Here is a 23,722-nt window from a genome sequence, read left to right as displayed (position 1 = left end):
ACTCTACAAGTTGAGAGATGAGTCCTAAGAGACCGCGCCCCCACTTCAGATACCAATCTCAAGTAAGAGGTCCCCAGGTCACCTCCAACTTCTGTCTGACTTGGCTATAAATCAGAGGTTCCCATGAACCTCGCCTCCCTTGAATTGGATTACTTTCTAGAACAAACACAGAACGCAGGGAAACACTTACTTATATTTACCAGTTTATTATATAATACAGGATGTGGAAGAACAGCCAGAAGAAGAGATACATAGGGTGAGGTCTGGAAGTGTCCCAAGTGCAGGAACTTCTTTCCCCATAAAGTTGGGGTGTGCTCTACCCTCCTGGTACATGGATGTGTTTGATCTTTCTGGTGACCAGCCGGGCCCATCCTGAAGCTATCCAGGAGCATACCATGAGTTGCCTGATTAGAACAAAAGACACTCCCATCACCCAGGAGATTCCAAGGCCTTTAGAAGTTCTGTGTCAGGAACCAGGTCAAAGATCAGATATTGGAACAAAAGATGCTCCTAGTGCTCTTGTCACTCAAGAACTTACAAAAGTTTTAGGAACTCTGTGCCAGGAACCAGGGGCAGAGACCAATATATGTATTTTCTATTATTTCACAGGGGGCTAGCAAACTTTCTGTGGCCTCCTTTACAAAGACACTGATCTTATTTACAAGGGCTTCACTCTCATGACCTACGAACTTCCTTAAGGCTCCACGTCCTAATACTATGCCGTTAGACATTAGGATTTCAACCTATGAATGTTGGGGGTGGGGGGACACAAACACTCACATCATAGCAGTGAGACAGATAGGAAAGAGTTATGTTGCCTTCTTTATGTTTTGCTTCCCCATGAACCAACAGGACTGACCCGATTTCCTGGTCTAGACCTCCCCTAAGGATGCTCTCCTATTGTTAGAACCAGGGGGTATCCCAGCCTGGTGGAAGACAGAGTATCAAACAGATAGTTTTCAGGCTGATGTATTATATAAAAGATGCTAAGGTAGCATGTAACAAGTTTGCTAATTTAGTAAGAGGTTAGGGGTAGGGGGGACATTGTTGAGGAATTTCTGTTTGAGCTGACAGTTGAAGCCGAATTTAGCTAAGCCAAGAGTGTGGGAGGGGCGATGATGTGGAGGGGGGGAGGTTTTCATGGAAAGCAAACTGAATGGTGGGGTGACTTTGAGAAAGAAAGCCTAGTTTGTGACAAAAGCTGAAAAACCAGTAAGGCTGGATCTTTAGAGAGTGATGGGAGATAGGCTGAAAAGATAAGCAAGGGTCAGACCAAGGAGAGCTTTGCAAGTCGCTGAAGATTTAAGCTGAGTGACTAGGCACTTAATAAATATTGGGAGGGAATATGGTGGACTCTCCTAATTTTCTCCACCCCTCCCCACTTCTTATATGCTGAAAGGGCTCCAGTTTGAGTTCAACAATATATCCAGCCCCAGGTGAATTAAGGTAGGTCTAATACAGTTGTGTCTATTTTCTTCCTGTTTGCTGGCTACTTATTATCCCAGCCTCCCTTGTGTTGAGGAGTGGCTTACATATGGCCTGTATCTGGCCAATCAGATGTAAGTTTCCCTTCACTGCTGTAACAAAATGTTACAAACTCAGTGCTTTAATGAACAACTGTATTCTCTTAAAGTTCTGGAGGCCCAAATTCTGGAATACGTCTCACTGGGCTGACGTGGAGGTATTAGGAGGGCTCTTCCCACTAGTGACTCCAGGAGAGACTTAGTTCCTTTGCCTTTTCTAGCTTCCGGAGGCCACCTTTGTTCTTGGCTTATGATTCCTTCCTCACATGGTTTCAACCTCCCGCCAGTCATTGTATCATCTATTTCTCTTCTGTGTCAAATCTCCCTCCGCCTCTGTCGCATAGGGACACTCGTGATTACATTTAGGGCCCATTCATAATCCCCCATCTCAAGATACTTAATCATATCTGCAAAAGCCTTTTGCCATATAAGGTAATATTCACAGGTTCTGGGGACTAAGACATGGATATGGTGGGTATTATTCAGCCCGCCTCAAGGCCTCTGGATAAGTTTTTACTTCCTGGTAATTGGAGAGTCCTTTTTTCAGTCTTTCCCTTCCTTGTTAGGAATTTTTGGGGGAAGAGACTTTATTTTTTGTAGCCATAGTGTTTTATTAAATTTTTTTAAAATATATTTTTCCAGCTCTAGTGAAGTATGACTGACAAATAAAAATTGCATATATTTAGGTTGTAAAATGTGGTTTTTTTGAAAGTGTACAATGTGATGATTTTATGTATATATGCTGAAATGATTAGCACAATCAAGTCAATTAATACATCCATCATCTCCCACAGTTATTTTATCTGTGTGTATGTGTGCCTGTGCTAAGAACACTTAAGATTTACTCTCTTAACAACATTCAGATGTACAATACAGTATTATTATCTATAATCACCAGAACTTAATCATCCTATAATGGAAAATTTGTACCCTTTGACCAACATCTATTTTCCCACCCACCAGCCACTGGCAACCACCATCATACTCTGTGGTTCTTTGAGTATGATTTTTTTCGATTCCACATGCAAGGGATCAATACAGTTTTTTTCTTTCTTTGCCTGGCTTATTTACTTAGCCTAATGTCCTCCAGGTTCATCTTTGTTGAGGCTTTGATGCCTAGAGCTGCTACAGCCATTTTATAACCAGTAAATGACATCAAAGGATGAAACCCCTGCATATGAAGGACTGAAGAGCCTGGGCTTTTGAGAGCAATATTGAGCTGCTGAGCAGAACCTTGAACAATATGCCTCCAAACTTCCTGTTAGGTAAGATCATTGTCTTTTCTGTTTAAGTCACAGTTAGTTGCTATTATTACTTGCAGATGAATATATCCTCACTGCTCCATTTGACAAATGAAGTTTGGTGCTTTTTGCAGCCAGGAAAATATTATGATCAAGATCTTAACACTGCGAAAATAAAGGAAATCTCATTTAAAACGAAGTTGGGAAGCCCTGAAGGGGGACCTCTTACACACTACCATTCACCGTAATTAGCATACCACACATTCTCCAACAGCAAGAAGTTTAGTTTACAAACAGCTGGAGCAAGGAAAAATTTCTCCTCGCCTAACAACAGCGCAGCCAATGAGAACTCAGTGAAACAGTCCCTCTCAGCTTCTGCCTATTCCCTACAAAAGCAAGCCCCTCCCCTTTGTTTTCCAGACTTGTATATAGCTTACCATAGTTCGCTTGTCCCAAATTGTAATTCTTTTTCTTTTCCCAAGTAAACTCATTTTGCTGGTAAAATAACTGGCTCTTTTGTTTCTTTAAGGTGAACAATTTTTTTTTAAGATCTTATTTATTTATTTGACAGAGGGAGAGAAAGAGAGGGAGAAAGAGTGCTCATGAGCCAGGGGAGGGGCAGAGAAGCAGACTCCTTCCTGGGTAGGGAGCCAGATGTGGGACTCGATCCCAGCAGTCTGGAATCATGACCTGAGCTAAAGACATCATGACCTGAGCCAAAAGCAGACACTTAACCGACTGAGCCACCCAGGCACCCTAAGGTAAACAATATTAATATAGAAACAGAGACTTTCAGGGAAAGGGGGAATGAAGAGAACATCTGGTTCAGCCTTTCTATTTTAAAGATGACTAATTCGAGAAAGATTATTAATTTGAGGCTCAGAGAGGTGATAGATTTTTGCAAAATCAACAGCCAAAATTTAGTTCACAACCCTGATTACAATTTCATCACCTGGCTCCTGCTTCAATAATATTTCCCCAACCCATGAAACCTCGGAACAATAGAAATAGCTTTGAGGGGGAAAAGGGCAAAGAACAAACATCTTATGCTTTCTTTGCGATGAAGGCTTGAACCAGGTTTCAAGTTCTTCTAACATAATATAATTTAATGGGGAGAGCTCTTGACATTAAGAGGGAAAATTTATATTTAAAAGGCTAGGACCGTGGACCGTGACACAGTAAGGCACTTTAAGGATGTTGGCAAAGAAAACCAAGAGTAACTGATGGTTGTAATTACACAAGAACAAAGAAGTTGATTCTCTAGAATTAAAGGTGTTTCAGTGTCATTGATGCTCTGGGGGAGTAGGCACCTGGATTTTTTCCCCCCCTCGGGACAGCTTTATCCAAATAAAACACAGTGTGTTTCATCACCCATAATGGAAAGTGCCTGTCACTCCTTGAACATCGTCATATGGTTGGTGGCCGGTGGATAATGGAGCACTGAGTGTCAAGGTGACTGGCTTTCAATGCACACAAAACTAAAAATTATAGACCTGTCATTCCAGAGGCAGGCCACAATTAGCTGTCTATGCAACTTGAAATTTCCATTTTGCCAGCTGAGTAATCAGTTGACTGGAATTTCTCATTTTGGATGCATTTCCAAGCCTTTTGTGGGCTGCTCTTTTAAAATGTGGATTCTGAGGTAAATAAACAGTGCACTTAATCAGATGTATTCTTTTTAGAAACACCCTCTTCCCAAACATATAGGCAAACAACAATATTGTTATAATAGTAACAATAGTAATGTGAGGAAACAGTATAAGCCTTGGGTACTTCATTTAGAGATAGTAAAAGTTCAAGCCAAAAAATAAGAATCGTGCCTTAATATCTGGGATCCAGGGTTGAGAAAGTGAAACAGATTTTTTCAGCAGGTAACTTGATAAGGTCACCAACTAAGAAGTAAAATCAGCACTAGAAGTTAAAACTTGGGAATTTCAGTTTTAGAAATAATCACTAACTCAAAACTATCTGTTTGCCTGTTTTCTATCTAGATTTAGTTTCTAATTCTCTGTCTGGGTTCTATCTTTTCTCTACCCTAGTCTTTTGGAGCTAGAAAAAAATGATGCCAAAATGGGGTCTATTGAAAAATTATATTGCAATTTTCATTCAGTTGCTGGAAGTGCAGTAAACTCCAGGGCTCTACAATCTGAGATCAGATTCTAGAGCATTTATTTATTTATTTTTTTTAAAGATTTTATTTATTTATTCATGAGAGACGGGGGAAGAGAGAGAGAGAGAGAGAGAGAGGCAGAGGGAGAAGCAGGCTCCCAAGGAGCAGGGAACCCAATGTGGGACTCGATTCCAGGACTCTGGGATCACAACCTGAGCCAAAGGCAGACGCTCAACCATCTGAGCCACCCAGGTGCCCAGATTCTAGAGCATTTAATTGGACATAGATTTTTACCCTTCTTGTCTCTTGTCCCCAATCCACATTACTCTCCCCCTCCCGTGGATGGTCCCTGTCTGAATTTAAATTGCCAAGCCATGAGGACACAAATGAAGTTGACAATCGATACAAATTGACGAAAAGATCAAAAGTCTGAGATCAGAAGTCTTTGAGTGAAATTCTCTCTACAAGTCTTGGAAATCTCATGATTTTATTTAACTTTCCATCATGGTTTTAATTATCGGTAGTGTTAGTCAAGGTTGCACGGAATAGAAGAGATTTGCCCAATAGAGTAAAAGAACTGAATTTGTATTGTATTGAAATAGGTCCTAACTAGACTGCTGATGGTGGAATATTGACTATTCTATTGTTTTTGAGTGACTGAGTGTCATATTTTACTGGGAATTGATTTCTGAGCCTCAGTCAAGGAGTGATTGAATTTGCAATTAGAGTCACTCTGTTGTGTAACTCAGATTATGCAAAGATCATTCTGAAACAGCAACTGAGATATAACCTAAGGTTGGTGTATGTCTTCTCCTTAATTTCTCTGCCTTTGCCTCTGTCTCTGTCTCTCTCTCAATTTTTGGTGTGTATTCAGTTTTTAAAGGACCAAAAGACCTTTTTTTCATCTCTCCAGGAAAAAAAGGACATAATCTAGAATTACGGGAGACTTGACTATCTTTTTTATAAGAATCTACACCTAGCAATTGGTTAATATTCTGTCTCCCATCTAAAAAATAGTAAGCTTTGTCCCTGATTCCTAACGATTAGCACAAAAAGGGAACAGCTTTTCAAAGCTAAGACAGAATCTCTTTAATTCCAACAATGTCCATTTAAGAAATATAAACTGTGAAGATAAGCAAAGGCTATGTTCTCTAAAAGGAAGCGTTTTCAAATGAACAGAACAAGCAAATGCGGACTTAATTAGGTAGAGTCAGATGGGTATCAATTATTCACCTTTCCAGGGCCAGAATGGTGTTGCTAAAGAAATGAAATAAGGCATGCTATTAGCTTCTCTCCTTTCTTTTCTGGAGCTGCTGCTCTGATCTGAACTGGCTGAAGATGTGATAGCAGGAGGACAGAATGAAAATTTGCCCTTCCCTTCACAATTGGGGGTAAAGTGTTTTTGGAAAGTGTAGTATCCTCCATTGAAATAAAATGTTATTGATTATCTGCTTTGAGACATAAGGAACTTTCTTATGTTTGGAATATGCACATACTATTCTGTTATGCCTTAAAACTAGCTAAATAAATACCTTAAAAATAGCTAAATAAACTTTGTCCTCATTTTCAGAGTTCCATGTATTCTAGACTTAGTATTTGGGCTAGTAGCCAAAGTGGCCAATAATTCAAATTGATGGTAATCATTTAGAGACTAGGACTGTTTACTTTTGCACAGTCTCTTTTAAAAGCATTCTTGCACATCTGCTCCCTTACCCAAGTGAGATTGCATGATGCACATGCAGTCTACCAATGAAATATACTTAACTCCAGCACAGTAAGGGATCAGCACTTATGTGAGTACCAAAAATGTGTTAGCTTCAAGTGGCAAAATGTGGGGTCCGAAAGAACCTAGGGATAAGGGATTTAGCAAATTTGTGTTCTCGGTCTGACAATGATAATGACTACTTGTTACGTACCTCTCAATATTCATTAAAATGTGTGTGTGTGTATGTGTGTGTGTGTATTGGGTGGGTGGTGGTAAGAGTGTGTGACAGGATGGGGCTGGCGGGGGTGGAAGCAGAGAGAAACTCATCAACCCTGAGGAGTGTTCCCAAGAAGTGAGATGCCTCTGTTATGATGTCCACATGCTAATTATACTTGTACTCTACACACTTTTAATTCTTTAGGTAACCTCATGTTAACTACCTTTTATAGCTGAGGAAACCAAAACTCATGAAGACAAAGTGACTTGTCCCAAATTGGACAGCTTGTCAATAGCAAAGCTGGAGCCAGACTCTAAGCCTCTGACTTTCTGTGTAAGATACATTTTTTTCCTAAATGAGTTGTTTTAACCATGGGACTCTGAAAATAAGCAATCTTTTCAAAATAGACTGCATCCCTGTAGGTTCTTTCAAATCTCTTAGAAGTTGAAATAATTACATCATCAAGTCCATTATAAATGTCAATCCATTGTAGAAAAATATGATTTCTATATATCTTAATTAAACTGTCTTTTAAATTCCATCACAATAAAGGGAAAAATTATAGATATATAGCATAAGATTCTACTCTTAATTTAAGAACCCGTTTTATTGAGGGAGAGGTATTTAAAAGCTAAAGAATAGAACAGAAGTCAAAAATACCAAATTGACTTGTGCAATGCTGTTTAAGTAGAATTCCTTGGAAAAGCTGGAAACGGCTCAAAGGAATGTATATTTGTAGACATGTGGCAGAAGTTTTCCTTAAACTTGAATCAGCTGATTCTATTTTTAAAAGCAATATTCTTTTTAGTAAGGTCCAGGAATCACATAACAAAGTGTCCCTTCCTTTGTGAGAGTTTTCTTACTAGGCCACAGTTTTCTTAAAAGATTGAAAGATTTATGAAAAATACTGTGACTCATAATAGATACTCCATTTCTATTAAATATAAGAGACTTTTAGTCTCTAAATTAAGAGAAACTCTAAAACACCTCTATAAATATATTTTTTTCATATAAGTTGTTATATTTGTAAAGAAGGTAGGTGAGTCAGAAACAAATGTTATGGAGAAGGTTATTTATAGACAAATATAATGAATACATTAAACTCCAAATTGGTACAGTTCTAATAATGTGTTCTACTTCTCTCCCAAATCTCCTTTCATTACTCTTTTGTAACAGACTTTCTGTATATTATAGCTCACTGATGCCATGGTGTTGTTTTTCTGGGGAAAAGTGCCTTTTTTTCCCCCAATGGAAGAGAGGTTAACCAAATTTTATAGCTTAGTTAAACTATTTTTTTGCAGATCACCAGTTATGCCATTACTATAAATTATCTTAAAATTATATGTACATAAAGATTGGCCATTTAATGAATGTATTATTCTTTGTTAAGATTATAGGTGGGCTTATATCCCACACTAAAGTGGTCATAAATAATGTAGTGACTGCAAAGTCAGGTTAATATTAAAAGCAGAGTTTTGTGGTGCATCTTAAATACCAGCATTCTAAATCCTCCGGTTTCAAAAAAGAAAAATGACAACAAAAAGTCATGTAGCAGTAGTTTATCCCTAACCTTCCCCTGCCACCGCTCCCCCCCCCCCCCCCCATTCATCTGGCTAAGTTTGGTGGGGCTTTTTCTTTTCATGAAAATTATTCTGTCACATCATGTGCGTGTATCTGTCACTGGATCTGAATTGCATGTGAATTATACCTTGAATAGATGCCCCAAAGTGGAGGAGCGAAAATGTGCCCCTTCTGAATATTTTAGACTTGTATGAGTTCTCTAATATTTTTGTTTTTGTGCAAGGCCGCTGGTAAGGCGGCCTGGAGCCTTGAATGCTGACAGCCTCCATTAGCATGAATGCTGTTCTCTTATCTCCCCTCGCTCTCCTCCGCTCCCCCCTCGCTCTTTCTTGTCTGACGGCTCCCTGACATCGTTGACAAGGCTGACACCACCAATCAGCTTCGACTCAGCAAGGTCACTGTTCAGACTTGACTCGTGATTGGCTGCAGCGCTTTAGCGTGTTATTACTGTCTGATTTGATCGGAGGCAGGGGGTGGTCTCCAATCAAACAGAGAAAAGGTCCTAGAGAAGGTAATTAAATCCTGTCAGAGGCAATTATCGGTTCCAGGGCCATGACTCTGGCCCTGAATGCAGATGATCTGAAACTGTATTCTTGTAGAAATTCAAGAGGGCTCCTGGCGTGGTTCGGCTAGGCATAAAGCAAGCAGCAGGCTTTCTGCAAACAATGCAGCTCTGTATTTTGAACCTTTCTGTCTTTTTTCCCCTTTACCCGAAGACTTCTGTTTTCACTGATCAAAAATATTCCTTTTCAGGTCACATTCTAATTAATTTAATAGACAAGGTTTCCCTTTCTTGTACATAAATAATGACGAGTTTTACCAAGGAACTTCTGCCCCCAACACGGGCTGTAACAAACAGCCTTTATCAAGGCAAACCAAAGCGTTTAAGGGAAGGACACCAATCTGCAGTTTAGACGGAGGGAGAAAAAAACCTGAAAGCCTCTAACAGGGATGTTCTGCCTGAGGTGGACCCTGCCCTGTCTGTTTATACCTTACCATGCACAGGATGGAGTTTGCTGTTGTGACAAATCTTGAAGTTTCTCCAAGGTAGTCGGTCTCTCAGTGATGGCAGTATTATGCATTGAGGGGCTATAGTTTTTAAAGGACAAAAAAAGGCTGCATCAGATTTTAGTAAGTGAGGAAAATGCTTCTCTCTACCCCCTGGAAAAATATTTAAGAAAGTTAAATTTTGAAACTGGCCTGGAAAATCAAAACGGAAAGAAAGGAATGTTGTGTTTTTAATTGGGACGGAAAAGCAAACGCAAACTCCGTAGGTACAATTTTGCTTATTTATAGAGGACTTCAGTTTTGTTCCCCTGTGTGATTTCTCTTCAACTGCTATTTGCTATTAAGTAAGCTTTGCAATGTGGTTTTTGCCCAAGAACCTAGCACTACAAAGGGAACCTCTCTCCAGATCCTGAATATTATTAATTGTTCTCAATGATACTAGTCAGTTTAGCATGAAAAACGTTTGATCCAGTATGAAGGTACATCATAAGTTTCTATATCCTCACACATTGGCTTTAACAGGCTTTATGAAATATTACACATAATAAATGCCAGCCTTCCAAATGGAGAGCCTTGATTTCAACCTTTGTGTTTTGTGAGCATGGGTATTATTTTTGTCAAGAAGAAGATGTCCGAAACACCATTAAAACAATTTCTGTATTGTTGCTGATGAAACAGTTTAACCACTAGGGTTTCTCCCAAGGGAACAGTTAACTTTCCTCTAATCTTGGTTGTTTTCTTTGTTCCTAAAGCACCATATTCCTTAATATGCCTGACTTTATTTGTTTTGTTGAAATATAAACAGATGCTTTAATCAAAACATCATTTAAAAAAAGTAGTCCCTGCTACCAGTCCATTAATCTGGAAGAAGTATCAGGCTAGGAGAGAAATTTGTGGGAGAAGATGTTAATAATAATGAAACTGTTTTGGACACTGGTCGGCTGGATTAAAAAAAAAAACCTCAAGTCCAGATCTGCACACATGACTCTGAAAATGATGTTTAATTCATTCCATATTGCGTTTTTGGAACATCAAAGACTTCATCAACTTCCCTAATAAAGATAAAATCGATATGTAGATAGAAACAAACTGCCCACAAATGTGGCAGCAGATTTTAGATCATTAGAACTAAGGTTCGCTGCTATTACAGAACTGTTTTGCTTTTCCTCCATCTGAGTGACAACTCTGTTTCACTTATGAACTAAGATGTTTATTTTTATGTGACCAATCATTGTATATTACTGTCTGGTTAGACTACTGGGTTTGGTTTGGTTTTGTATTGAAGTGGTGGCTGTCCAAATGAAAACACCTCTTTTGAAAGAAATCTTCCTCTATGAAGAAAGGAAACATGTTTTGTAAGTAAAATGCAAGGTAAAAAAATTGAAATGTTTTCCCCAAATATTTAAGATCAGTGCTTGCTCCTAAACAAGAAAAAACAAACAGGAGAAAAGAAAGGACAAAAGACTGGACCATGTACCCAGTATATTGAAGAGCCCCAATGCCTCTTTTAAGCTCCCTCACTAGATGGGGAACTACTTGAGGACAGGAATCATGTCCTACTCCATCTGGTTTGGCCAGAAAACCAATAAATCAAAGACTATATCATTCCACTGACCTTTGTAGGACACCCATATTGGCCTCTGTGAGAGATGACCACTCCCAAGTTGAGATTCTGGAAAGCATCAGTGAGTGTACAGTAGCATTATGTAATCAGAGAAGGAGATTAATTAAAATGTCCTATTGGGGAGTGGACCCTGATCCGAGGGCTGTTACCTCTGTCAAAGTGTTTAATTTGTGCTCTAAATAAAGATGGGAGCTTCTTTATGCTATTACTTTATTGTGTTAGCATCTAAGCACTAACCATCAGAATTGCTTTAATGCAAAATATCTGAGGTTATTAGAATTATACAGGTGGGCTGTCTGCATGATGTGTCTTTAAAAGGTTTGTAAATAGGCCCCTCCAGGGGACATTATGTTGTGTTCAATATTAAAATGTATTTTAATAGTTACAGTGTTTATGCAACCTTATGTTCAGTGGCTTTGGTCAGCATTGTTGGAATGGGAAAAAAGGATTTGTCTTTTAATTGGTCTTTTCCAGATTTCTGGTGAATTTCCGGTGCAGATTTCTGCACACTGGGTAGGGGGAATACACAGCCCAAACAAAGCCCATTGGGGTACATTTTCAGGGTGGTGCATTTGGGAACAATAAGTTATGAACAGTTATAGGAGCTGGGTATATGTTTCCCTGCCCAACACCAGAATCAGTGTACCCCACTGATTACTGAGTGCACTGAAAATATTGCAAATAAGATAAAAACCATCTGCAGTTCTTACTTGTAAGTTGGAATTCCTCAGAAGCAACTGAAAAAAAAGAAAAGATGACATGAAAATCACTATTAAGCAATATGTACTGAGAACTATATATTTTTTAAAAGGGGGGTTGGCAGTGAAAAATTAGCTGGGCCTTGCCACATAGGGAATGAAAAAAATTAACTTTCACTGTTTTGTGATGTGGCTGTGAATTCGCTGTATTGCAAGCTGTATATTCACCCCTCAAGGGATCTGAAAACTTATCAGATTTTATTAATTTATTGGCTCTGTGCGGAGGTGTATTGTAAACCAATTTTAAGTACTTCATTTTGGTATTTATTCACTGCTTACTAAAAGAGGCAGCCTTTTCTACAAACCCCGAGGGTTTCCCTAATCAGTTATATTATGCCTTTCCTCAACCTGAGGATATGAAATCTAAATACATTTCAATATTTTATTTGATATTTCTTAATAGGTGTCACTTCATTCTTGATTTGCAAAATTAGGGACATTTTCTTTCAGCAGCAACAGCAGACTTGCAGATTGAGGGTGGGATTGAGCAAGTGTCCCCTCTTCCTATTTTTAGTAGGTGCCATTTCTTACCCCCTTCTTCTGGAGACAAAAATCTGGAAATGTGGGTACTGGGTTAGAAATGCTAACTTTTTTTTTTAGTTGACCATGGATGTATTTTTTATTTCTCCCTTTCCAGAATTTGTGAGATATATATATATATATATATATATATATATATATATATAAATTTAGTATATATATATCTATATATATATTGAAGTATATATATATACTTCCAGAATTTGTGAGATATATATATATATATATATATATATAATTGAAGTATATATAATTGAAGTATAATTAACATACAATATTGTATTAGTTTTAAATGTACAACATAGTGATTTGACAATTATATACATTATGAAATGCTCACCGCAATAAATGTAGCCACCATCTGTCACCGAAGTTATTACACTTTTATTGACTATATTCCCTATGCGGTACTTTTCATCCCTGTGACTTATTTATTTTATCACTGGAAGATTATACCTTTTAATCCCTAGAAATACTAATTTTAGAATGTGAAGTTGGGTGGCAGGATCAGAGAATGGTGGGGAGGAGAGGAGAGCTGTGGTTTGGCACCAGGAGATCTGAAGGCCAAGCAATGGGAATGAAGAAAAGATGGAAGTCATGACGGAGGGGCTGCTGGGAGAGAGATGAGGTAGAGGTGGAAGGTGAAGATAAAAAAAGAACACCTCCTTGGTGAGTGGGAAGGCTGAGGGGCACCCGACTGGAAGTCACAGGAGGCTCTCGGTTCTAGATCAGGCTCTTCCCAATTAGGCCCCAGGAATGTAAACTCTGATGAGCCTTGCTCGGCATCTGTCCCATTTCTTTCCCATCAGACCCCCAGTGACACCTGGATCCAGGCAGGCGTTGACATTCTCCAAACATGAGGGCCAATGTCAGTGTCAGTATGAAAATTGCCCCTTGATCAAATTTCCACTAAGAACTTTGAGGTTAGTTTATTTCTTGCCTCCTACCTCTGTCATCTTTAGATATCATTGCAAATTTTTTCTTTCATGGTCTAATACCTAAATTCCTCTGTCCATCTACTACACCCGCCCCGTATTCATTCCCTCCCTTTCCTTCTCCCAACTCCTTGCATAGTATCCCCAGAATTCCACAGTCCATTGCTGACAAACCCCTCTTTCTCTAAAGGGGATTGAGTCTCCTCTTCTCTTGACAGAAACTCTGCTCTTCCTTGAAGATAGTACTTCCTCTGTAGCCATCGTGAGTGGAGGTCACTCTTTCTGAGATATTCCAAGAACTATGGAGCAAGGAGGCAGGAAGAACGTCCTCATCCTCACTTCCAAATCCCATGCCAAAAACCTGTGGTTATTTGAGAGCCTATTCCATCTGTCTCTACCATCCTCTTCTCTCTTCTGGCAGCTTCTCATCTCCTGTTCCATTTCCACAGGTAAGAAAAACTTTGTCCCTTGTCTCACCTTCTTCCATATATATGTGGGACTTCTATCATCATCCAGGAAAATTTCAGCAACCACATACAAAGTCTACTGACATCCTTGCCTACACGCTGTGGTAGATCACAAATGACCACAGAGTCTTTGCAGCTCCTGTCATCAAGAGGTGGAGTCTCTTTCCCTATCCTTTAAATCTGTGCTGGCACTGTAACTTTTTTGTCCAATTGAATGAGGCTGAAAGAACACGAAGCTACTTCTGAGGCAGGATCTTAAGATGCCTTGTAGCTTTCTCTCTCTCTCTCTCTCTGTCTGTCTCTTTCAGAACACTTCTACCTTGTGAACAGGCTGAGTGTAGCTGATGGGAGAGAGAAACTACATGGAGCAGACACAAGCAGACCAGTTGAGATCCAACTACCAGGTCCACAAGTGAGGCTCCTCTAGACCATCCAGACCCAGCAGAGCTGCCAACCAACTACAAAGAGCAGAGGTTTCCTCCCAGACCAGAAGAGCTGTCCCAGCCTTTCTGGCTATTCTAGTCATCCCAGCCAACTGACAGAACATGAGCTAAATAATAAATATTTGTGGTTTTCTGCCACTAAGTTATGGAGTGATGAGTTAAACAGTGAAAGTTAGATGAATCCTTTGGTGTCTGGCTCACCTTTTCCTTATTCTATCTTTGTCCTTGAGAAATTTCTTCATTCACATAGAGGTTTGACTGACATCCTTGTCTTGCATGATTTGGCTTCTTCATCCCTGAAGAAGTTCACCCTCATTTTGAAAAACAAATACAGCTAACATTAATAGGATGTGGAGAAATGGGCAGAAAAGAGTAAGGGGGAGTAGGACTTTGCCTCCAGCTTGTGATCTAAAGAGGTGAAATCCTTTTGGATTGACTGCAGAACTGATGACAAGCGAGTGAGAAACTTTCTGTTAAAACAGAGACACATCTAGACAATTTAATCAAACTTTTTTGTCTAAAAAATACCTTCCCTAAATCTGCCATGGGCCGTGCCTCCCCAAATATATATTTCAGAGACAGAATTGGACAACTGGGGTCAAAGTTTGGTTCAAATATGTTGTAATTAAAGAGAGGTCTCAAATATGTAACAATTGGGTGATAACAATAATTTTTTTTCATTGCTCAATAATCGACACCTTGAGATCTGAGGAGATGAGGTGCCAATGGATAAATTTCAATGGCTTCCAGAGAATACGTGGGAGAGAGGAGACCTGAGTGGTGGTAGATATAACAAAATAGGAAATAATATGAGGATGGTGGGGAAGTAGGCATAAATTTTTGAGCTAGGGAGCTTGATAAAGAACAGATATCAACAGTGGAGGAAGATGCTGAAGGAGAATGGGCACTGTTGGGCCCTTCATGAATCTCATGAAACAGAAAATTCAACTCTCTGGGCCTCCCTTTTCTCCTTGGTAAAATCAGTGGGTTGGATGGGACAGCAGATTTTGACATGCTTACAACCATTTCTTCTTTCCATAACCAGACTTTGATAACCAATTACATCCCACTGTCCTGTTCAACCTGGACGTGGCTTCCCAATTTCCTTCAGTTGAACAATCCAGGCAACTCCATTAATACATTAGAGAAATGAAATATGAGATGAAAACCCATTCCTTTATCCTAGACTAGGTTATCTCAAACAACTTGTACAGTGTTAAACTTCTTTCATGTTTGATGTGGAAATAGCTCAAATCTTCCCTCCATCTCTGCTTTAGGAGATGGTACAAACAGTGGCATATTATAACCTGACCCCTCACATCAAATTGCTTCAAGTTCCAGAAAAAAAAAGTCAGTATAGATATTTGTTCTCTTCAATCTATCTTTCAAAATTCTAAACGTAGAAAACAAAAAAAAGACACTTAAATTTAATTTTATCAAGATGAAGGGGAAAATTGATTTTTGACCACATTATCAGATATATAGATTTCAAGGAACCAGCATTCAATTTTGTGAGTTTTTTTTTTTTTCTTTCCCCTATATGTCAGATTGTAAATCAACTTTGGGGATACAATGACTGTTTTTTGTTGTTTTATTGGATTTTTCTTAAAGCAGAACCCAAATCTAGCCTTGAAGACAAAACAAAAGTCTCCTCAAAACACAAAACTAACCTTCTTTCAAAGATCATCTGCATTTCTCCTCTTTGTTCTGACAGAAACTGGTGCTTCCCAAATGACACATCATGTTGGAAAATTGTGGCACGGGCGACACCGAGTTTTTAAAGAACGCTTATTAACATATCTTGAATAATCTTACCCTCTCCCTATTATACCTTATGATACTTCCCTTGCAGAAATGTAAGTTAAGTCATGTTCTGAATTTTATTTCAGCAAACAACCCTTAATAAAGCCATTATTGAATATATATTGAATATGGTTGAATTATATGAAAAACCTGCCTTCCTAAAACTTACACTGTCTATGGGTCATTTTACACTTTAAAAAAGTATGTTGTGTCCTTTTCACAATATAAATAGAATCAATATTCAGTTTGGAAAACTTGGCAAACACAGAAAACACAAAGGGAAAATAGGATTCATATTTCTTCCATCCAGAACCTGCTAAGCTTATCATACTTTTATGTCCTTTAGCTCTCCTTCCCCCTTCCTCCCTCCTTTAGTCATTCCTTCCCACCATCTATCTGATACCATGAAGCATCTATTGCTTTCTTATTGTCTCTGTTTTACTTTTAACAACATACTGTTCAAATGCTCCAGATAAATGCATGTTCCTCCTCAATGTTTTTTCCTTGGAAGTTATTTGGAAATATGTTCATCTTTTGCATACTGGTCACTAATTAACTATTATCCATCAATAACTTGAAACATTTTATCAATTAACTATTATTCATCCATACCTTGTAGATTGTGCCTGTCTTGCTTTTTCTGTTCTCTACAATAAATACTAATAACAATAAATGTTCCTTGTATTTGCATAGAACTATTTGAACTCTTTCACACATTATCTTCCTAGAGTGTCATAGCAACCCTTCTGGATAAGTAGGTAGGAAATGGAAATGTGCTCTTATCCTCATTATTATAAATGAAGAAACAGATGCAGAAGTTAACACTAAGCCAGCTAGCTAGTTAGTGGCATAGGCAGGTTAGAGACTGAGTTTCCTAATTCCTATTCAAAACTCTTTCTTGAGAAATACACAACCTTCCAAAAATATATAAAAGGAGTCTTTAAAAAAAAAACACCATATGTATAACATTTAATGTAAAAAAGGGAACTCAAGTAGAATTTGCCACTTTGTCAGGCTCAACACATAATTTTGATGTGATGCCAGGATCTAAGGAGGATAGGCACACAATTTCATCATTACACTGAAAATAGACATTTCAAAGTAAGCACGGTGGACAAATTAACTCATCACGGACAGATGATAGTTGTTATTTTCAATTACCTTTGTGAGTTCTTTTCTTAATAATATTACACAGTTGCAACTATCTAATGTTATTTGGTGTCCAGTAAGACATTTGACCTTTAGGGAAGAAAAAAGTCTCTGCGATGCTTTCTTAGTCATGAAAAACTTAATAATATGAAAATCAGTATGCCTTTAAAAATTAAAGTGGGAGGTAAATAAAATAGAATCTAAATTTTTAAATTTACACTCACAGTACGAACAAGAGGCAAGAGTTTTCCAAACTCAGTTTGGCTGCTTTCTGTAGAAATGACATTCCTGCACAGGTGTCTGCTGACTCGGTTTTGGCTTTACACTTGGAAACCCTGCAGAGGTAAAGAAATTTCTAGCTCATGGTTGTCAAGATATTAAACCACTCTTTAAAAAGAAGCCTTTGTGGGATTCTAGTGTACGAAATAGAGAAATGTGGAGCAACCATGGATAAAGCAGGAGTAAAGGGAGGATGAATCCCAATACACATCAAGATTTACTAATATTTATTTATCCATTAACTTTTAAGCATCTGCTGTCCTTGGTGATGGGGACCCTTCAAAGGGCAAAAAGAAACAAGGTACCTGCCCTCAGGAAGCTTAGAGTCTAGTAGAAAAGACAGATATTGATTAGATAATCCTCCTCTCAAGTATAAAACTGCAGTTCTGGCTCTAATGCACAGATGTGCATAATGCCCTAAGAAATTTCAATGGGGCACATGGTCTACGTGAAGAGGCCAGAGAAGTCTTCTCCAGGGGAGTGGTGTTTGGCTTGGATCTGAAAGATTAATAGACATTTACTGAGGAAAGAGGACAATTAAGGTACACTAGGAAGAGGGGAAAATATGTGCAAAGAGGTAAGTAAGAGGAACTGAAAAATAAAAAAAGCAGTCCTGGATCAGGGACAAGAGAGGGCTGTATGGAATGAGATGAGCTGGATGGGCAGGTAAGGGCCAAACGCTACGGAGACTAGCTGGCTATGTTAAGGAATTTTGTCATTGTTGTAAGAACAATGGGCGTAAGAAGCACGACTCAGTTTGCAGTTTTGAGGAGATCACTCTGTGGTGGTACATAGAGCACTTTCGGGGCTGGGGCGGGGCTGTCAGTGGCTGTGAGAGGACAAGTCAATGGATGGGGGCCATGATCCAGGCAAAAGAGAACAAGAGGCACAGTGGAGGCTGTGTGGAGCAGGGGATGGATTAGAGCTGTTTAGAAAGCAAAGTTTGCAGGACTGAGGATATTATGGGAAAGGAGTGAGGGGAGAAGATGTTACGGGCAGGTTTCTGGCTGGTGTAATAGGTAACGCAACTGATGGCGGGGGTTCATCTCTTTAGAGCAAGGGACAGCAAACTGTCGCCTGTGCACCAAATCTTGCCTGCTGCTTGTTCTTGAAAGTAAAGTTTTACTGGAACACAGCCATGCTCATTTTTTTTTTTTTTTTTTTTTTTTTTTACTATATCGTGTGTGGCTGCTTTTCTGTGATACATGTAGAGTTGAGTAACCGTAAGAGAGACTGGCTTACAAAGCCTAAAATATTTATTATCTGGGTCTTTACGGAAAAAGTTTGCTGACCCTGGCATTAGAGAAGGACTACTGGAAAAAACATGAGATTGGGAGGAAGATAGTGAGTTTGATTTGGTACACGTGTTTGAGGTGCTTTGAGAAAGCCAAGAGATAAAGTAGGAAGTTACAGACCAGACGCTCTGGGTGGGATAAACGTAGGAGTCAAGCGTATGAAGGCTGTAATGAAGTCATGAGCAGGGATGAAGTCAGCTAGGGGGAGGTTAGAGTGACAGAGAGAAGATGCTTAAGATAGAGCCTGGAGAAACTCCGTCATTTAAAGGCTAGGGAGTGTAGTGGTTAGAGAGAGTGTGATGCCACACCACGTGGCATGACCGAACCCACGTGTCTTAGTTTCCGAGGGCTGTTGCAACAAAATAGCACAACCGGGAGACTTAAAACCACAGAAATTAATTCCCTCACAGTTTGGAGGCCAGAAGTCTGAAATCAAAGTGTTAGCAGTGTTGACTCTTTCTTAGGGGCTCAGAGATAGAAGCTGTTCATACCTGTTTCTTAGTTTGTGGTGTTGCTGGCAATCCTTGGCTTATGGCTGCATCACTCCTAACCTACCTCTGCTGTCACGTGGAGTTCTCCTCATATGTCTCTGGATCTGTCTCTTCTCTTCTTATAAGGGCACCTCTCATATCCGATTAAGGGTTTATCCTATGCCAGTGTGACCTCATATTAATTGAGCTAATTCTATCTGCAATGATTCTATTTGCAAATAAGGTCACATTTCAAGATTTGAGGTGTACTTGAATTTTCGGGGTACACTGTCCAACCCGGTGTACCAGGGGAAAAGATAAGTTCCAAAGGGAAGTGGTGTCAACAGCATCTGATGCTGCAGAGAGGTCTAGAGAATGGTTTCATACTTGTTCTGGTTTATTGGAAAGTAGAGGCCTGTAGATAGAGGTTAAGTAGATTATACTTAAATGTGGATGTGCAGATTCCCTCCTTGTTTCCAGTCATCCTGGAGTTTTATTGATGACTTGTACTAGAGAGTCCATCTTTATCTTTGAGAGATGGCCCAGTTGGTGTCCCTCGTGTGGCTGAGGGGTCCTGGCTCTGGAGCAATGTGAGAGTACTGATGCCACCTTTGGAATTTCTCTTTTTGATCTTTGCAACCCCTTGATTTCCCTTGGAGATCTTTCCTTAAGTAATATCCAAGCCCTCTCCTATTTAGAGTGCACAAGGGCTAATGGGATCACTGGCTGAGGTGAAATGGTTGCAGATGGTAATGTGAAAAGACTAATTTATTTTCAGAGGCTTTTAGGAATTCATGTGCTTTTAATGATAGCTTACTATAACCACAAATCCCTCATTTTCATTCTTTAAAGGGAGAGGATATTGCCCATTATTAACAGCAGAGGAAGATAGGGTAGGCAGCTAATTGACCCAGCAAAGCTGACACAATTGTGGTGGGGTTATGAAAGCTGAAGAATTTTACTATGCTCCTAGGACTTTTGTCTCATTTTTTATATCGACTTTTTTTGACCTCTTGGCGAGCCATTTTCACCTGCTCGTCTCTCTTCCTCAGTCAAGCTTCCGGCTGGCAGGCCCATAGTGATTGGAGGGTTTTCTATGATCTTTTATTTTTCATCAGAATCTGATGCTGCCTGGTGCTCCCACCAGTGGCCTGGTGGCTTATTCTTGAAGGGGGCAAAAATGGGTGGGACTAATTCCTGTCTGTCAGTCTGCTCTGGGGTCCTGTTATCTGCTTCTTAAGCCAAAGGGGTGAGGATGATATGTTGCCTGTCACTAGGGATGAGGGAAAATGGGGGGGGGTAGGAAAGGAAAGATGTGCTTTCTTTTAATATTGACATGAGGGAGGGGAAAAAGTCTTCCGCACCATAAATTGTTAATTTCAGGAGGGAAAATGTTGGTTCCTTCCCTGGCCCTGTAAGCCACCTGGCCTTGGTGGGACCACATTTGTGTAATTCTAATAGGCCAGCGGCACTAAGACAGCGCACAGCAAGGCCAAGAACTCGCCTTTGCTGAAAACTTCCACTCCAACCACCAGCATCTCCACTCCTATTGAATTCTTGGTTCTGCTACCCAAAATTCTGCCTCTGAATTGCAGGTTTATTCCTAGAATTTCCAGGTCTTTTCTGAGGGCTTTTTAGAGGGCTACTCTGGCCATATGAACTCTGTCAATGCACTAAATATCTCTTAACCTGTTATTTCCGCTTTATGTGTGTACTTATAAATGGGGTATGATGTCTTCTTTCTAGGGTGGATACGAGAGCTAAATGAAAACACATATGAAAGACACTTCATATACAGTAAGCACTTAATAATTGTTGGTACAGTCATCATTATCATCATTAAAAGGAGAATCCATGGTGAAAGTGCTTCAGATACATATAATAAAATTTGTAGGGTTGATTTCTAGGTAATATTAATTATATCATGTACATTGACACATTTTCCATATTTTATTCTAATTCTACTTTCTGCTGTCACAAAATCCCTTAGAATGGCTGGGGTGCCTGGGTGGCTCAGTTGGTTAAGTGTGTAACTCTTGATTTCCACTCAGGTCATGATCTCAGGGTTGTGAGATCCAGCCCCATGTCAAGCCCCATGTTGGGCTCTCCCCTGGGTGTGGAACCTGCTTGAGATTCTCTCTCTCTCCTTCTCCCTCTGCCCCCTGCCCCCATCCCTGCTCACACGTGGGATCTCTGTCTAAAAGAAAAATCACTTAGAATGACAACAAAAAGTGATGAATTATTTGGAGGGATACAGAAATAGGCATATAGCAAAAAATAGTTAAGGAAATTGTATTTGCTTTGGTTTTATATGTTGTGTTAGGCATAATCTTCTTTTCATACCCGTGTGGTACCCGTCCATGCTTCTGTAGCCTTTTCTGTTTCCTGGGAGGCTACCCTCTACGGACTGAAGTTCCCTTGCCTTCTCCTGAGGGGAGGCATCAGTAGAAGATTAGAGGGTTAGAATAAAGTAAGTTCGGGTTCTTTGTTTCCCTGGCTCCTTAGCTGAGGCCATTGTTCCTGTCAGGCAGCTCTCCCTATAATTACAGGTACAGGTGTCTCAAAGCTCCCACAACCTATTCTTCCTCCTTTCTTCCCCATTGTGCCTTCAGGTCTAAGGATGGTAACAGTTCCTAGATGTTGCTGGCATTGCGATATTTCACCCTTCCTTGCAGGTTTCCCTTAACCTTTCCCATACCCTTATAAATAGTCCCTTTGTTAAACTCTCCTTAGTGCACCTGTTTAAGTATGCCACTAGTTTTTTCACTAATACATGAGTGCTTCACCAGTTACAATTTAATTTACAACCATAGCTGAATTTTGTTTTTTAACATTTTTTAAATTCTATTTTATTTTTATTTTTTTAAAAGATTTTATTTATTTATTCATGAGAGACAGAGAGAGAGAGAGAGAGGCAGAGGGAGAAGCAGGCTCCCAAGGAGCAGGGAGCCCAATGTGGGACTCGATCCCAGGACTCTGGGATCGTGACCTGAGCCGAAGGCAGACGCCCAACCATCTGAGCCACCCAGGCGCCCCTCTATTTTATTTTTAATTTTAATTCCAGTACAGTTAACATACAGTATTATATTAGTTTCAGGTGTACAATATATTCATTCATCAATTCCATACATCACCCAGTGCTCATCACCTATTTCACCCATCCGCCCACTCACCTCCCTTCTGGTAACCGTCAGTTTGTTCTCTATAGTTCAGAGTCTGCTTCTTGGGGCACCTGGGTGGCTCAGTCAGTTAAGCAGCAGCCTGCGGCTCAGGTCATGATCTCAGGGTCCTAGGATCGAGTCCTGCACCAGGCTCCTTGCTCAGGGGGAGCCTGCTTCTCCCTCTGCCCACTGCTTCCCCTTCTCGTGCTCGCTCTTCCTCTCAAATAAAGTCTTTAAGAAAAAGAGTCTGTTTCTTGGTTTCTCTCTCTCTCTTTTTTCCCCCTTTGCTTGTTTGTTTTGTTTCTTACATTCTACATATGAGTAAAATCATACCATAGCTGAATTTTTAATAATGATTTTAAAAATGGCACCTGAGATTCAAAGGAAATTAGTCCAATATATTTGTCTTCAATTCCAAATACTGATGAATGGAAGCATTGAAATGATGATTGCTTACACTGTCTTTAGAAATATTGTTATTTTTACTACTATTTCAGTGCCTACCACCCAGGATCATACAGGATGTAAGAAGACATAATAAAAGTAGTCCACATTTGTAAGAATTTACAATGAACCAGGCATCCTTTAAGCTATTTCAATCCTCAAAATAGCACCATGAGGTAGTTACCATTAGTATCCATTTTGTTTTAGAGATGAGGAAACTGAGATGTGGAAAAGCTAAGAAATTTGGTCAAGATTCAACGGTAGGTAAGTGGTTGAGTCATCATTTCAGCCCAAGCATTTGGACTCCAACACCAGCGCCTGGAACCATTGTGCTGTAAATGACCCAACACTGTAGTCATCAAATGACTTTGTAACCGATTTCAAAAAGTGAATGTAGCCATCAGAGTCCCAGCAGGAAATGAATGACACACTCAAAAGTGCTAACAGAGAAATGTTTAATAAAGGATATATTACAGAGTTTAGGGAAACTCCCAGGGAAAGGTGCTATCCTCCAGGGCTAGTTGCCTGGGTAGGGTAGGGAGTGGTTGCTAGAATCTCACCTCACCTATGGATGACGATTGCCAGGTAAAATCTGTGGCATTAGTTGAGGAATGTAGTCAACTGCCCTGATGACGCAATGAAGGAAGCAGAAGAAATACTTCCTTCTCTTCTTTCTTCCTTCCACCCATGTCCTGCTGTTCTCTCGTGTTGGAGACAGAGAACATAGAAAGCCAAGAGCCGAGCTGACACAGTCTGTAAAGCTCTGTCTCCCGGGTCCAAAGTTGGGTGAGGAGTATCTTGGAAGGGTAATGGGGAATATCTAGCAGGGTGAATTTCTCTATTAAGGAAATATCTTTTTTTTTTTAAGATTTTTATTTATTTATTTGACAGAAAGAGACACAGCGAGAGAAGGAACACAAGCAGGGGTGTGGGAGATGGAGAAGCAGGCTTCCCGCTGAGCAGAGAGCC

The 23,722-nt window shown here is 39.7% G+C and overlaps 1 long non-coding RNA gene across 1 annotated transcript; it reads left to right on the top strand.

The window, feature by feature from the left end:
- The first annotated feature begins 8,842 nt into the window (after nucleotides 1-8,842).
- LOC141374759 (uncharacterized) lies at nucleotides 8,843-14,293 on the top strand. Its single transcript, XR_012381887.1, has 3 exons — nucleotides 8,843-8,888; nucleotides 13,461-13,691; nucleotides 14,018-14,293. It is a non-coding gene; the product is annotated as an uncharacterized lncRNA (long non-coding RNA).
- The last annotated feature ends 9,429 nt before the right edge of the window (nucleotides 14,294-23,722 follow it).

The sequence above is a fragment of the Callorhinus ursinus genome, unplaced genomic scaffold (genome assembly GCF_003265705.2).
Source record: "Callorhinus ursinus isolate GAN/ISIS: 27379988/994484 unplaced genomic scaffold, GSC_fseal_2.0 scaffold21, whole genome shotgun sequence".
NCBI classification, from domain to species: domain Eukaryota; kingdom Metazoa; phylum Chordata; class Mammalia; order Carnivora; family Otariidae; genus Callorhinus; species Callorhinus ursinus.
This window is presented reverse-complemented; position numbering and strand designations above follow the sequence as displayed.